Genomic DNA, 16,941 nt, shown 5'->3' on the forward strand with positions numbered 1-16,941 from the left:
GAAGCAGAGAGAGAAGACCCTGAGGAAGCAGTAGGCAGTTGCAGGAAAAACTGGTAGCATGGCCCAGACTTAAATCCCTGAGCAAGAGCATGACACGGAAAAGAGCCTGTTGGTTGAAAGAGGTGTGGAGCTGTAAGCAAATCCCACCTCTTCTTGTCTGAGCCTGTGTTCAGGGAAACAGGAGTGTGTGTACCTTGCAGAGAGAAACAGGATGCATCTGTCTCTCAACTCCTTTCCCAGATCATCCGTCAGCTGGAGGAGCCTGCGTGCTGGCTGGTGGCTCACGGCTCAGGGCAGAAGCAGCCATCAGCGGGCAGGAGTTTGTCCTTTCATCCCCAGGCAGGAGGGCTCGTTCTGCTTGGTGCTGAGTGCCCCCACTCACCAGAGTACGTTAAATACTTATGTGCATGTACAGGTGAAGGGTATAAGAGGCAGCACCTTTGTAACTAAGAATGGAAAATTCTATTTGATTTGCTAAATCTCTCCTGATCTGAGTAAAAGTGCTCACGTAGCCATAGTGCTACAGAGATATATGGGAAGGTTTGGAGGAGACAGGTACCTTTTCCTTAAACTGGCTGGTACCTCTGAAGAAATCCTGCTTGATTCACTGGAGCGTGAGCCAGCTTGGTCATTATAGTCCTAGTTTAACAAAATGCCTCTACCAGATGCCACTAAAGGTAATGGACTTAGGTTTTTTTGCAGCTGCTTCCAAACTCTCTTACAAATTTTGTTGATAAGTGTTTGCTCCCTGCTCTTCATTGGTGCTCTAAATAAAGGCTACAAGGCTGTGGTTGAAAACAAGAAATGTAAGGTTTGAGGATAAATGGTTTGCTGTCTCCTTCTGTTTTAGGAGGGAGATATCTGGCCAAATTCTTCAGCTGAAATTAATGTGATCTTTAAACCCTGAGAAGCCAGAGTCTATCAACAAACAGTCTACTGCGACGTCTCAGGTACAGCTCCATTCTCCTGCTTCTGTTACCCACAGTGAAGGCACAAATAGTCTTCCAGCCCACTCGGTTCTCGTGTAGTTGGTAGGAAGGGTCAGTGGTCAGCTGTGTGCTGGCGTGTGCCCACTGTCCCTGCGGTTTCCAGGTGGTCTCCTGTCTAAGGCCAGCCCTCAGGGTGTGTGGCTGCGGGGTGTGTGGCTACAAGCTTGGATCACTGATCCCAGAACAACCAAGGCAGTGAAGGGATAAGTTTTCATGTTGTAGGTTTGCCAGCATTTGCTCTGCTGCCAGGTGTCTGTAGAGGCCGAAGAGCTACAGAGCTAAACAGCTTCAGTGGATGAGCACCAAGTCCCTATAGACCATTTGCCTCCAAGAGGAATCAGTTACACGGATGCATCTTCAGACTCCTGAAGTGGTAGAAGCTGAGTTACAAAAGTGCTTCCAGACCCTGGATCCCCTCTCGCTACCCCGACACTGCCAGACCTTGGGTGGCTGAGCCCTGCTGAGCGCAGGCTGTCTGCAGAAGGACCACCTCTGGCCAGCATGTGGGAATTGTCACCTTGTGGCTCTGAGTCTGAGGTGCCTCTGAGTACGTTGCACAGGGCTTGCTGTACTCAGTGGGGTGAGCACCCTCCCTGGAAATCAGAGTCCGAGCAGTCTGCTAGGCAAGCTTTATGCTCATGCTGTCTTACAGAAGTGCCATCGCATCTTTTGCTAGGAGCAGTTATCTCTGGCCCACCTGAGCTGTACCATCTCTGCCCTTGGAGAGGTGATGGCTTTGCTGTGCTAGCACGGGGCAGGGAATGCCTGCAGCAGGCTGCGGGGTTGGGGTGACCTCATCCTTCCTCTCCGTCTCTGCATGGTGCTGCTTAAGGTGTTTTTCAAGACTGGAGAGAGCTGTCAGACTTCCATCCAGGGAACATTATGGTTTTTCCCCATCTAAGAGGAAGAGGTGCGAGGCCCATGGTCCCCCAGCAGCCAGGCACCTGTTCTGGAGTGTGCTGAAGTCACTAACCCAGCTGCTTTGTTGCTTTCCTTACTGCTCTGAGCTGAGGGATACAAATGTCATGAAACAGCTTTTTATTTATACTGTAACTGCACAGGGTTTACTTGGCAAATGCCACCTACAGTCATTACCCAGGGCTTGTGTTAACAAACTGTCTTCCTGCCCGCCAGCTGCAGTTGTTAGAGCTGTGGAAGGAAAGCATTGATTTAAAAAGTTGCTCCCGAGGGATTCCTAGCTCAGTGCTGTGCTCCTGGCTCTGGGATTTTTACTCTGGTGACAGGGGTGTCCATCATTTTGCTGCAGGCATCTCCAGGGGTTGTGCCAGGAGAGCGTTTTTGTTGCAGGGAGACAGGAAAGCTACTTGGATGCAACTCTTGAGCTGGTCTGGGAGTTATAGGAAACATTGCTGGGCAAATGATCTGTGTTTAGAGAGAGAAGCCTGCTCTTGAAAAGATCCTGATGGGCCCTTGGGAGAACTTAACTCCTCCACTGGCTCCTTGGAAGAGGACCTCAAGGAGGTCGTTTAAATGATGCACCTAGCTCCCTCCCTTACAAACCAGAGCTGATCTGCTGTATTATCAGGGTGGAAACAATCCCAGAGACAAGGCCCCTGAGTGCAAGAAGAGTTTAAAGAAGAAAACAACGATCTTTAACTAGGGAGTCAATTAATTTTGCTTCTTGATTCCTCTAAGAAGCGTGACTGCCTTCCTCGTGCATTTGCATGCCAGTCACAAATCCCTTTGGAGGATCGTTTGCAGAGGGTGTGTGTCCCTTCTGGGAACACTTGGAAGCTTTGCCCCAGTGCAGCCCTGTGAATTGTGCAGCTGGATCTCATGCCCCACTGGAAAGGGGCTTTGCCTGCCCCCTCTTTTTTTGCAGGTGCCTCCATAAATTGCTTAGCAGATGCTTCTGGATCAGGTGATTTACAGAAGTAATCAGCACTGTGCAACTTGCAAAGCTGGCAGTTAAGAAGTGGTTTGAAATTTGCCCTTGGCAAATATTTAATCTCAAAATGAACTTTCTTAGTTATTCATGCAAATAAAGCTGTGGCTCTTGAGTGCTGGAAGGAAGCACGTGCTGGGGGGCTCTGACACCTAAAATTCAGTTTTAGGTTTGTCTGCACACGGAACTGTATTGGGTTACACCTTGCAAAACCCCTTCTGAAGTCACTCTTGCAGGGAGAAGCAAATGATGATCACTCCCTTACCTTGTGACAGAACTGTCCTGCATCGTGTAAAACTGTTTATTGACGTGACCAGATGAGAATTGTGTTCAAAACCAGTCACAAAGGACGGGGACATTCTGTGGACAAGCAACTGAGTGTCAGAAAGCAGCAGAAGTTAAAGACTTTGGCAGCAAAGCCCTGTGCTGTTGGGCCACCTACACCCCTATTTATTTGAAAGCAGGGCAGCAGTGCTGAATTCCACACCCTGTGTGATATGCCACTGCATTATTCCTACGGAGGTCCCAATTCTTGCTCCACAACACCAGGTGTGGATTTGGGGCTGAGGACAAGGAGGCTGTAGCCCCTCCATGCCCTTGGCCTGAGTGATCTGGGACATGTTACAGTGGGAGCATTACAGGGCCACAGCCCAGCTGTAGCCAGGCCTTGGGCAAAGGCTGGATGCTCCTGGAAGCCCCAGCTCCTAGCAAAGAGGAGGACATCCTCTCTCTTTTTCCTTCTCAGCTCTCCTGAATGCTGCCTGCAGTTTAGTCTGCTCCTCCTCCTCTGTGGTTCACCTGGAAAGGAGGAAGAGCAACATTTCTGGGATTTCCTGAAGTTTCAAGTTCAGTGTAGGGGTAGAAGAAAGGATGGTTTCCAGAGATGACCTGGAGAGGATGAGGACCTACTGCAGAAGGGGAAGAACTGCCACTGGTGTTTTGATTGCAGTGGCCATGGGATGTGTGTCTCAGCATGATCATGGGCAAAAGCTTGTCACTTGGAAATCTTTGCCATTTCCTAAGAACTTTGATGGTTTAGACCTAGAGTTTTTAATGAAAATTAAGCCCCACGTGATGCAAGGGAGAGAAATCTCTTGACAGTGAGCACCCAATACTGCCTCTTTTGTCTGTGAAATAGAAATAACCCTCCAATTAATGCCTGAGCTGTGCAACCTAACATCTCTGTTATGAGCTGGGCTTTGGCTGGATCCACTTTAAAAATGTTGAATTCAACAAAAGCTCCCTCACTCTTCCTTTCTGGCTTTGGACATTATCAAACACCCTCGTCCCATGGTTGCAAGATCAAAAAGTTAGCAGTCATTGAAAAGGCTTTTCCAGGAGAGTTTTTCTGAGTTGTGATCTAGTCACTGTGTTGTCCCACCCGGGCTGTTCTTTGCAATAGGAAGTAATTTTGGGCATTCTGGAATAACTATGCAGCAGACTTCAAAAAAAAAAAAAAATCAACCTTCAATCTCTAATCTTTAATTAATGGTGAGCATTGCACAAAAGGACAGAGGAATATTTTTGCACAAAAGCTACAGTGAAGGTTAGATACAACTTCTGGGCCTTTCTTTTCCTCCTTGTGCTACTCACTTTCTGTGCAGAGTAGGATGGGATGGCAGGGAGACCCAAGCTGAGATTGGAGCCAGGATTCAGGCACTTTAGGCTGCTGCAGTGGTTCAGAACAGCCTTCAGACTGAAAGCTCCCACACTGTCATCTTAGCAGGCTTACGGAAGGAAATGAGCACCTTAGAGTTTAGCTATAAGACCCGCAGTCTCAGTTCCTTTGCAGCAAGGAGTGTGTGCATTAGCAGTGTATTTATGGCTTCTCTGACCTCAGCAGTGAGGTTTTCCATAACTCTTCAGCGTGCTTCAGGTAAGGTGTCTTTACAAAGCTGAGCTCTCGGTATCATGGTGGGAATAGGTGAGTGCTGCTGTCTGGAGATCACAAAGCCCTGTCTTATTTAAAAGGTGCTGCTGCAGGAGGTGAGCCCCGGAGCCCCAGGCATGGAGCTGTGTGTCAGGCACGGGCAGTGGCTGAGATGCTCTGCCTGCTCTAGGCAGCACTCAGACGTGCATAGCACCATTAGCAGGGAGCTTTGCCTTGCCTGGGCTCGTACTTCTCAGCTCCTGTGCTCTTGTCTCCAATTGAATCAGTATAGATGGCGTATTTTTATCTTCAGTTCCTTTTCATGAGCTTTGTGCCTTCACTGAATGGATTTCAGAGCTCATCTAAGCACATGGGAAGAAATTCAGAGATTGTGTTTTAAACTCAGCATCGCTTTTTCAGGGTGCAAACTGATGGCTAAATGAGAAACCAGCCCGAGGGGTTGGTTAGAAATTAGAAGCCAGCCCCAAGGCATATCTCCTGAGGGAAGAGAAGGGTCCTGTATCTCCTGCTGGAGCATCTAGAGCTGGTCCCATCCAGCCCAGAGTCAGGGAGTAGCACTGAGGCAGTCTGGGCAATCCAGGATAACAGAGGGAATTACTGTACTGAAGTGGAAATCTCTCCCCAGGCCGCGAGACCAGGCTACCCTTGTGCACCAAAAGGGGAGGCATAGGGCCTCAGCTCCGCTTCAGCTTTGACCAGCTGGACATCAGGAAGGTTTTTGTTGGATCAGACCACAGTTATGAGGTGAGTAGTTGGGATTCTGAGGGGTTGGGGGGGATCCTGATGGCTCCCAGGGCAGCCTCGTGGACCTGTGGAATTTCTGGCAACTCGGGTAATTGTGAGCAGGGAGTATTTGCCATACTAGTCAAATCTGGGGGGTTTCCCAGAATCTGGATACTTGTGATGGGATCTGAAAGGTGCATATGTTGTTTGTGAAGCCTTAATCCCTGCTTTTTGGCAGCCTTCCTTGGAGATCAGCTGGGAGGCTTCCTGTGAAAAAATACTCCCTTGACACATGAAAGCAACACTGGGTCAAAAAGATAAATATTCAGAGGCTTCTGTTTCAGCCCTGGATGCAATGCACCTTTGTACTCGGGCTGTTAAAAAGCAGCTGGAACAAATTTACTGTGTTTGAACTCCAGTCCATTGCAAACAGTTTCTGGTTAACTGCATCCTGCCGATTCCTGGGAGTTGGAGGAAAGCTGTCCAGCCTCCTGGCTCAGAGCTGTGTCTTGCATCGAAACTGGGAGTGCTTTCCCTTGCTGACCAGTCTCTCGCCACTCTTCAGATTTGCTGCATCTCTATGAAGAGCAAAGCATTTCTGGAGATGAAGTGAAAGAACTTTCTACGTATTTGCCTCCCCCCGCCAATGGTGTCAAGTCTTCTGCAAAAAAATAAGATAGAGCAACTGAAAGAGGTAGAAAATGAGGCAATACATCATGCCAGGCACTTACAAAAGCTTGACTTGGCAGGGAAGGACACATTAAGGTGTTTTCTTACCAAAATATTGTGCTCTCTATGCATTTTTAATGGTGATACTTTATTGATTCTCTCTCTTTCAATTTATTATTTTCATTACTTGAGAAAATGTGACTAAGTAGATGATACCGTTAGTGCTGTACTAAGCAGCTAGACTGGAGGTAAACCTCAGCTCAGCGTTGGATCCCTAAGTGCAATTGGTAACTGAGGTGTAAAAGGCATGAGAGGAGAGAGTAGTTTTCAGGTTACCCTTGCAGAGCTTGAATACGTGAATATTTTCAACAGCAGCTGCAAAATTTAAAAATAAGGGACATCTCTCTGCTTCTGTCTCAATTTTTCTAACAGGTTTTGCAAGGACAAAAATTAGGGAAAAGAAATCCAAGGCAAGTAGTTAAGTCCATGGAAATGGCAGGATTTCTCCCTGCAGCAATCAAACTTTACAGCTTTGCTTTGGGTGGGTTTGTTGGTGACTGACAGCGTGCTGGTACTCACAGCAGCTGTGGGCATTTGTCACCCAACGTGAAAAGAGCTGAATCTCCACAAGTGCTGCGGGATTGTGTCGCTTGTTCGAGGCAATAGATCTCTCGAGTCTTCAACAAATACGGCTTAGTTCTAAATTTGCAGTTTATTCTGATGATGGTAAAGCCGTAGATGGTGGCTGTGAATATTTAGGAAAGATAAATTCTTTGGAATAGATGGAGCTGCTGTGCACTGCACACTCATCCCTTCCTGACACGTCTGTTTGAGCAGAGACTAAGAAAGTATCCCATTAAAGAAAAAATAAGAAACTTAAATTACATACTGTAGCACAGTTGGGGAGTGCTTCTGAAGTTGGTTCTAGTGCTGTCCTGAGGTGTCTCCTACATGCAGTAAACTTGTTGGCTGCAATGGAAGCTGAACGTGTTCTGCCCTTGACAGGATTGGACTCGTTGGGAGCAGAATCGGTTGTGTGATGATTCACTAGTAATGCTGCAACTGCCCTTCGTTGCTCTGAATCAACCTGGTGATGCTGAGCAGCTCCTCTGCACTGCAAGTCGAAGTGGGCTGCTCTGTGTCAGTGGAATAAACCCCGAGTGACTCTGTTTCTATGAAGTTATCACTGCTTTGCATGAAAAACCCAAAGGCAGGGCTTGTCCTGTTGTATTTTCTTTGGCTTCTGCCAAGCAGCAGCACACAGCATCTTCTGCTTTTTACAGACGTTAATTCGTTAATCAGAAAACAAATCAGCCTTCTGTAAGAAAGGAAGATTCCTTATGTATTTCCACTTTGCTTTCTTGCTGCTGCAGGTGGTCCTGTTCAACAAAGGAGCCATCGATGCTGTCTTCAACTTGGTCCCCCCAGCTACAGCTCTGGGCTCCTGCTTCACCTTCCTCCCCCAGGAGGGCATCATTTTGCCGGACAGGCTCCAAGTCATCCGGATCTCCTTCAGTTCCACCATCCTGGGGGAGTTCACAGAAGAATTCAGGTTCAGTGTGAATGGATCCCCTGAGCCTGTGACCTTGACTATCAGGTGAGGAGGGTTGTAGGAGCTTGGTGGGCACATCTGTAGCTATGTCTGGGTAATCATCTCCCACCTACCTCATTTTAGGATGGAACAGAGGAAAAAGGTGTTGTCTAAGGTCTTAGTCTTGGCTCTGATCCTAGCATCCCCACACTAAGAGCCAGGGCTTTTTAATCTTGACTCCAGTTTGAACCTTGCAGTTGCAGCAGCAAATGAAGTGTAATTGTCTGCGAGAGGAAATCATAGAATCATAGAATAGTTTGGGTTGGCAGGACCTTTAAAGGTCATTTAGTCCAACCCCCCTGCAATGGGTAGGGACATCTTCAACTCGATCAGGTTGCCCAGAGCTCCGTCCAACCTGACCTTGAATATTCCCAGGGATGGGGCATCTACCACCTCTCTGGGCAACCTGCTCCAGTCTTTCACCACCCTCATCGTAAAAAATTTCTTCCCTGTATCTAGTCTGAATCTGCCCTCTTTTTAGTTTAAAACCATTACCCCTTGTCCTATCATGACAGGTCCTACTAAAAAGTCTGTCCAAATATTTCTTGTAAGGCCCCGTGAAGTATTGAAAGGCTGCAATAAGGTCTCCCTGGAGCCTTCTCTTCTTCAGGCTGTATAACCCCAACTCTCTCAGCCTGTCCTCATAGGAGAGGTGTTCCATCCCTCTTACTATTTTTGTGTCCCTCCTCTGGACCCACTCCAACAGGTCCACGTCCTTGGACACAGCACTGCAGGGGGTGTTTCACCAGAGCAGAGTAGAGGGGCAGGATCATCCCCCTCGACCCGCTGGCCACCTGTGACCATGCCTCTTATGCTCTCAATACTCAGTTTAACTTTCAAAATCTTGGGTTCCTCTGGGAAGCAGCTTTGCCTTCATGGTGGAGGCGGGTGGTTCTCTGATTTTCCAGGATGCTGTTTGCACAGAATTTGGCAGCAGCAGGTTCTCACACATCTCTGTGTGAGGGCTCTGGGGCTTTAAGTGACTACCCATGCTGGAAAACGGTTTGACTGGAGGCTGTTCAGGAAAGGTGTGGAGGTGCCTGCTGCCCGGTCTGGGTACCCAGGAGCTGGAATGACTCCTTCCTACAGGTAGCTCGTTCCCCCTTGGTCCATGGCAGACAGCGGGATTGGCATCACTTTGGGTGGTAGATGGTCTGGGCCACCCCCCCCCGAACACAGAGCAAGACCAACAGGGCTTTGGAGATGGGCCAGCCTGGGTGACTGCAGCCAGAGGCAGTGTTTTTAATTTCCTCTGCTAATAATCCATCCCAAATGGGTAGCAGCAGCCTCAGCATCATCTCTCATTCTAATGTGTTGGGACAAGCTGTCCTCCCGGCTCTTGTGCTGTGGTACCTCCTTTCTGCAGCCAGAAAAGTGCTGACGCAGGAGATGGGGAGCTCTGCAGCAAGTTCTGTCACACAGACTTGGGCATCATCCCCGTGGGTTGGTGCCACGGCAAAAGATAATCCTCACCAAGCAAAGGGGAGAAGGGGGGGGAAAAAAAGCTGATGATAGGAGAGGCAAAGCTCACTTGTCAGGACCAGAGCAGCATGCAAACTTGTCCCAGCTAGTCTTAACCATGGGCTGGTGGGATAACGTGGTGTAGGCAGGAAGGCTGGTGCTGGGTGCTCTGGAGCTGTGGGGCTGGCAGTGCCTCCTCAGCAACCAGCCTCCTGGGCTGCTGCTGCTGGGAGGCACTAGATCAAGGTAGTAAAGCAATGAAAGGAATCCGCAGTCGATTTTACCAATAAGGTGAGGGAAATGGATAAAAAAGAACAAAAAGGTTATTACTTTGCAAGAGAAGAGTGGTGAGTAGGTCTGTTGACCTCAGTAAAGAAACAATTATGTTTGCTTTGTGTTTGGAGGGAAAGTGCTGCTTTTTTTGGAAATCAAGAGGGAACATTTCACAATCAAATAATTTATTCTCCTCTGTCCCTCCCCCAAATTGGTCACGGGGTGTTATTGCATAAGCAGCTTTCTCCTTGAGCAAGGGCAGGTTTTGCTGGTAAGGCTGCACTTATGACAGGTAGAATACAGCACTGCTTGGACAGTGCCTGCTGCCTCTGCCCCGCAGTGCCCTTGCTCCTGGGGAAGGGAGGAGCTGTCAGAGGGATGGTTGTGTTTTGGCTTCCCCACAGCCAAATGAAGTGGTCCTTTTTTCCCCAGTGATGCCCTGGCTCCCAGTGCCCAGAACGTCCTCCCCTTCTCTGTGGCCACTCTCTGCCCTGTTTGGCCAGCACCCCGTTGGTCTCAGTGCAGACCTTCTGTCTCAGTGAAAGCGGATTGCTGGTCCTTTTTTCTTTATTTCTTCCCCATCCTTGCGCTCCTCCTCCCTGGATGGTGGCTCCTGTGCAGCCCATCTGATGGCACCCCAGCACACCTGCCTGCTCCCATGCAGCTGTCCCTCAGCAGCAATTCCCACTGCAGTGCTCTCCTCCCTGAGATGGCATCTGCCTCCTCAAGCTCTGTCTTGCCTTTTTCAAGGATCCCTCTCCAGCCCTTCTGTTATTCTCCAGCCCCACAACTCAAGCTGTTTGTTTTCAAATGCCTTTGAGATGTCCTCCCACCAGATCGAGCTGAGCCTCCCTCTTCGGGAGGTTTTGTGCACTGGATTTCATCCTCCATGGAGAAAAGCTCCCAGTTCTTTTGAATGGAGGTGAGCTGGCTGCAAAGGAAGGAATAGGGATGAGAGTTCAAGAAGTTCATCTCCCACCTTGTGTTATCCTTCCTGCTCTGCCAGGACCCTGATCTCCCTTCACACGTGCATTACTTAATGCTACTGTAAAACAGTTGTTGCCAAAACCACTGCCTTTTCCCCCATTCTCTTGCAAGCTGTACTGTTATCAGCTGTGGTGCACAGAGCTCTGGGTTGGCTCCTTGCCTGATCCTTCTGGGCAGTCATTCCAGTTTAACTTCCTTGAGCACAGATACGGTGCACTCAGCAGAAATGGCAGTCATTTCCCCATTTGCCTGGCAAGGCTCATCCTTGGCAGTTTCCCAGTGTCATCCCCAGTCATGGCTGGTTTGGAGGTAGTTTTCCATCGTCTCCTGGCAAGTGCTGTGACAGAAAGCATGTCTGTTCCCTTTGCTTCATCTGAAGTAAGCTGTTAGGGCTTGGGAGGTCAAGTCTGGTTATGTGAGGTCCCTGGAGAGGGAACTTCACCATCAGAAGGGATTTGCTACCTGGCTTATTCTTAGGAGCTGATTCAGCTCCAAGAACCAAGAATTAGTGTTGGATTGAAACTCCTGAAAGTCAGTTTTTGAGTACTTTTTGACTATGCAGTCAGAAGATGCCAAGACCATAGGTGATTAGTCTTTACTTGGAAACCAACCTTACGAGGTGCTGGATGCTTGTTTCTTTGGTGTTTAGAAGAGGATGCTGGAAATGGGACACCATGGATGAACGCAGGTCCCTCCTGCGGGATGCTGGGGTCTGTTCATGTGCAGAACGTGGATAATGACAGTGGCAGTCCTGCGAATAAAATGAGATAAATAAACACTGTTGACTTTGGCCCTTGATTTTTAACTAAGAGGCAGAGCTGGCATCAAGCATGAAATAAATTAATGAATGTTGTGAAGCTTCAAGTGCTGATTTCAGTGGATTTTAGTGAGTTTTAGAGTTTGGAGCCTGTCTGCTGAGTTTAAGGATGGGCGAGGTGGTGTGGTGGGTCCAGGACACCCGTGTTCGGCGGTTTAAGACGTGTTGCTCTTGGATGTGTCAGCTGGTGCGCTGGTGACAAGCTGATACTTCCCTCCAAGATTCAGGTGTTCACTGTGTAGAACTGTTGCTGCTCTTCTCAATGGATGTTTGGGGCTCCCCTGGATTCATGGCTCAAAGTCCTGCATGCGTAATGATTGTGTGGATCAAGGTCTTTGGAGAAGGGTGTTCGTATACTCCATGGAAACACCAGTTCCAGCTAAGAAATACCAAAGCAGGGAACCTGTGGCTGGGAAGGCTAGTTATAATGAGCCCACTTTTGTGTGGACATCTCTGTGCTGATCACATTACAGATGGGGAAACTGAGGCACAGAGCCATCCCTTGCTCAGGGACCTTCACGGGGTCAGCAGCAGCGTGGGGGCACACCCTGCCTTGGTGCCCTGAGCCACAGCAGCAGGTCGGCTGCTGACCACTTTGCTCTGGCTGCCTGCTGTCCACACGGATGCTGTGCTGAGCACAGGGGTGACAGGTTGATTTGAAACCCACCATGGTTCTGAGACCAGTTTTTACCCACCCGAGCGGTGAGGAAAGCTGAATGCTTTGCCATTCTCTTTGACCAAGCCAACGCCTCCTCTGCCTGTCTTTGTCCTTGCAGGGGCTGTGTCATTGGACCGACTTTTCATTTCAACGTCCCTGCCCTCCACTTTGGTGATGTCTCCCTTGGTGAGTGTGCCCTGGGCTTGGGCCACGGGTTGAGAGCTCTGTGAATTACCAAACTGGAGTGCTTTAACATAAGGTCATCCATCACTTGTGTTCCTCCATAGCAGCCTTCAGGGTGTTAAAGCCAGGGCTGCTGGTTGCTTAGGTGGTCTTGTGAGATCAAATAGGACCAAAGGGATAGAAAGGCAGTATTTTCTGGTGTCCTCGTAGTCTGTTCAGCCCCAATCTCTCAATTTTTGGCAGAAGAATGACTGTGAAAGTCCTTGTCCCAGAAGGACCCAAGGAATTGGGACTGTGGGAGAAGGGAGTTTAAGCCTGTAGCTGCTCTGGGTAGATGTTCCTGTGGCAAGGCAAGGATACCATTTACCCACCTGACCTTTAGTGCCAGATGTTAATTAATGCTGTGAGGGCCCCTCGTTGTCACCTACCAGGTAACATGCCCAAGCAATAGCTCTGAATCAGGCACTGATGTCCTTGGAGCCACAGGCTCCTTCTCCTTCCCCACCACCAGCCCAGCTCTGCTGACAGAGCCGGTGGCTGAGCATCCAGAGCATCTCCATTGAAATGCAGATTCTGGTTCTCCATCTCGGTCTCACAAAAGGCTTTTTACTGAGATGATCTACAGTTTAAATGTGAAATCAATTGTGGATTGATTGAAGGGCCATTATCATTCTGCGCCCAGGATGTCTCTGTGTTTTCATGCTGTTCATGGACTTTGTAAGAAAACTCATTACCTTTCCTGAGCTGCTTTTCCCCTCCCTCCATCACCGCCCTGCCACTTCTTTATTTCCTTTTGCATAAATAAAACAACAAGGAACACACCAGGCAGAAATGTGGTTATGCAATAGGAGATTCATCCTCCTTAATCTCATTTCATTAATAAGGCCTTTTCAGCTGAAGGCAGCTATTGTATTTTTGCTTCTTTTAACTGTGCTGCTGACTGTTGGCCTGCATCTCGTGACTTTGGTCTCGTTTGGGATTGTGAAGTCTGTGTTTGTGCTTTTTGTGCCCTTCCTGCCTCCCTGCTGAAGTAATTGCTGGAGGTGGGCAGTGGTGACTGTTATTGAACATGGAGAAACTCCTCGCTGTGGCTGCAGTTGATTTTCCTCCCCGTCTGTATTCAAGCAAGGCTTGGTAAGCAGGCCACGGGAGATGGCTCCTTCTCGCAGAGCTGGCCAGCCAAGCCAGATGTCCACGCCAGAGCAGGTTGTGGGCTGATGTCTGCAGAACATCCCCACCAAGTGTGGTTGTATCACTGGTTTTCCACGATGGAAAGCGAGTATCACAGCTAAAGTGATATCAGCCTTTGTGGGCCAGTGTGCAGTGTGGCAGTGATGTCCCCATTTGCTAGGTAAGGTGAAACATGGTTCCTGCTAATTTCTAAGCATCAGGTTTGCCTCCAGTGCAGTGGACTGGGAGGTTTGCCTCCAGTGCAGTGGACTGGGAGTTGTCATGTGCTCAGTCTGGCAGCCCCAAACAGGAGATGCCTTAAGGATCCTGCCTAGATAAACTAAAAAATCATTCCCAATTTCATCCTTCCTTTCTTTTACTGTAGCTTCTCCTCGATGACAATACACTGCTTTTATATATTGAAAACTGTGGGAGTGTTCTCAGAGTTAACATGAGCATTTTATGGATTGAATTTCCAGAATGAATGGTCTGTCTGGATGCACGCTTGTAAGTGAGAAATAATTGGTGCTGGGTTGAGGGCAGGTGAGAGAGCTCCTCACAGTTATTGAGAGAGAGAAACTTGTGGTGTTCAGCATCGCTAAGAGTGGGCATTTCCAAGGAAGCCATCTCTGTGATCAGCATAAAAGGGAGTTTAAGTGACAATTAATTCCTTGTGTAGCTTCTCAGCTGTAATTCAGATTGAAAAGAGCTAAACTCCGAGTGCACTTTTATCATAACAGGCTTTTCACACCAAGAATCACGGGATATTGGGTGCATAAATTCATAGTTGTGTCATTTTCCTAGACTTTCCTCACACCTTGTTGTGTTGCCTCACTAACACCTCCTCGGGGTGCCCCTGACCTTCAACCTTCGCATTCCTGGGGACGGCTTGGGAGAGCCCAGTGTCAGCAGCTTTGTTCAGCTGTCAGACAGCACTCGCCTACTCCAGAGAAAGGGAGCCCAACATCGCTTCAAGCCAACTGAATTTACCATAAAGCCCCGCAGAGGGACCATCCGCCCCCTGGGACTCCTGGATATCCAGGTATGGGAAGAGTCCAGCCATCTGTGCTTTGGCGGGTGGAGCTGGAGCTTCTCTGAGGAATGAGAGGGCTTTAGCACCGCTAGCTTTGAGCATAACACGGGTAAGATATCTACACTAGTGTTAGGCTTTTGTTAGCTGCGTTACTCTGGGACTTTTCTGAAGGAGCACTGTTTTGTTTCCAGCATTGTAAGCTGAAGATCATGTACCATATGGTCAAGGACAGAAGCCATTCATATGTTTTTGAGAGCTGCTTTGAGCAATTTCTTTGATTTAAAGTGGGCAGAGGAAGGATGAGGACAGAAGGTGGCTGTTAAAAAGAGAGATGTCATTGTATAAAGCAGTTTGCTTTTCTTCCCGGTCTTATTTCTCCTCTCCTGTTGAGCAGAATGAGTCGTATTCGCTGCGTGATCTCCAGTGGGGACTGAAAAAGCTCTGGCAGCCATGAACTGCACAGCATCTGCTGGGCTGCATTTTGCCCTCAGCTTCCCAACATAAAGCTGAATCTGTTGAAGTCAACAGATTGCCTCTGCATTTATGCTGTTGTAGTTGAGATTAAAAATTAGTCCCTTAATTTGAATACAGTGGTGAGTAGACCATTAGTCTAATTGTGCTCTAATTTAGCTTACATATGCCCTGATAACTGCAAGGTGATTTAACAAAGCAGATTTGTCAGAAGACTTCTGTTACTCCCAGCAACTGTGCTCTGTACACAGACCAGCAGAAGAATTAGGGCAAAATCCTCCCTTTCCTTACTGTGGAACGAGAAGCAGAGGACAGCACACGTGGACGATGGCTTTTGGGAGTGATGAAGTGTTTGATGCTCTTCTCTTCCCCCAGGTCACCCTGTGTTCCAACACTGGGAAGAGCTACGAGCTGGCACTGGTGGTGGACGTGTGCGGTGTTGGCAAGGCGGGGTCGGCGCTGCTCCTCACAGCCAGGTATCGGCGCTTTCCTTGCAGCTCGTCGTCTCTCCTCGTGCATCCATCACCACGCTGCCTTGCACGTGGTTTGCTGGCTTCATCTCCAAATGAGAAGTGCTGCTTAATGAGCTAGTTCTGCCCAGCTAGATACGAGATCGGCGGTGTTTTGAAAGCAGCATGTGTTGAGAAGCACCTGTGCTCAACGGACAGGCATGGCCCTGAGCCTTTTTCTAAAGGGAACAGTAATTATATTCATTATTGGCCTGGTTTTTGGTGCTTGAGGTATAATAAATTTCCTGCAAGTGGTGGACTTGTGCTGGGTTGCAACCAAAATTCGTTTGGGCCGCAGCGAGCAGCCTGCTGAGAGCTGGTGTCTGGGTCAGTTAACGAAGGCACATGCAAATGGGAAAGGAGCTTATGGCAGCACTGGTGAGGGAAAGCTAAAAGCAAGATCTTAGGAAGGGGAAAATAGTCCTTGATGTGGAAGGTGAGCTCAGGTTTCTCTGCTTCCCTCTGGTTCTTTTGAGTAATAATGTTCTCAGTCTTAAGCCAAAAGTTGTTCTTGCTGCAGCCAGGTTCAATGCTGTTGTGCTGCAGTGGGTGTCGGTTTAATTACAAGAGGGATGCAGTTCACTGGTGCTGTTCCCTCTCCCAGGCAGAGTCATCCAGTCAGTGCCTGGGCTGCAGCTCTGTAAAACAAGTGCAAATGGGAACAGACAGTGCACGGAGCTGTGGGGGTGCAGGAACTGGGAGAGGGGGATCCCCCACTGCCTAAGGCAGGGGGTGGCTTGTGCCCTCCATCGCTGGGGCAAGGGGCTGAGTTCTCAGGGAGGGCAACAGCGGTATGAAAGAGGAGGGAGTCGTTTTTACTGAGACACTGGAGTCTTGTGTGTCTTGAGCCTTGGTGAGTGCTGGTCCTCGGTGGGAAGGCTCCCCCAGAGCTCACGCCTTGCTGGGACTGTTGGGAGGGTCCTTGCAAGCCTCCTGGGGCAAAGAGTGGGCAGAGCTGATCAGGCAGCTCTGGGCCAGGGCACTGTGCGCTGCCTGGGCACTTGGCAGCCTCTGCGAGGCTGAGTCCCAGGGCTTTGCCCCACCTTTACAGGAGGTGGTTGAGTCAAAAGAAGTTAAAGGCGATTTATTGCTGTAGGGGTATTAAGTGTCTATTTGACAGTGACAAATGTGTTATGCTCCATTTCATGCTACTCGGGGAGTAAACAAACTCTACCTTCTCTCAGTATCTCTAATTCCCTTTTGGTCATCTCTCTGCCTAGACGCATAGTTCCTCCACTGTGAGTGCTCAACCCCATCATGACGTTTGGATGGTGCTTTCTGAAATTACTTTATCAGCAGATGCTGACCCTTGTGAATGACAGCAATCTTCCAGGCTGCTACAGGGTTCTTCCTCAGGTTTGGCGTTGCATCTGCCTCCTGCCCTCAAATGTTATCAAGGGGTTTATTAGGGAAAAAACAGGGTTTGGATAAGACCTTGATGGTTTATATTCAAACCTAAACGTTGCTGAGAACAGGAACCCACCTGAATATAAACTTTAGGAAGCAGTTCAGTTGGAACCTACCTGAATATAAACTTCAGGAAGCAGTTTAAACTTTTTAAGAAGCAGTTTATATTCTAGGCTTTGGGGTGTTTTCATGCAGGAGAGCTT

The 16,941-nt window shown here is 48.7% G+C and overlaps 1 pseudogene; it reads left to right on the forward strand.

Annotated features, from left to right (window-relative positions):
* LOC141948652 (hydrocephalus-inducing protein homolog) overlaps positions 1-16,941 on the forward strand; it is a 68,866-nt pseudogene that overhangs the window by 37,268 nt on the left and 14,657 nt on the right.

This window comes from Strix uralensis, chromosome 12, assembly GCF_047716275.1.
Source record: "Strix uralensis isolate ZFMK-TIS-50842 chromosome 12, bStrUra1, whole genome shotgun sequence".
Taxonomy (NCBI): domain Eukaryota; kingdom Metazoa; phylum Chordata; class Aves; order Strigiformes; family Strigidae; genus Strix; species Strix uralensis.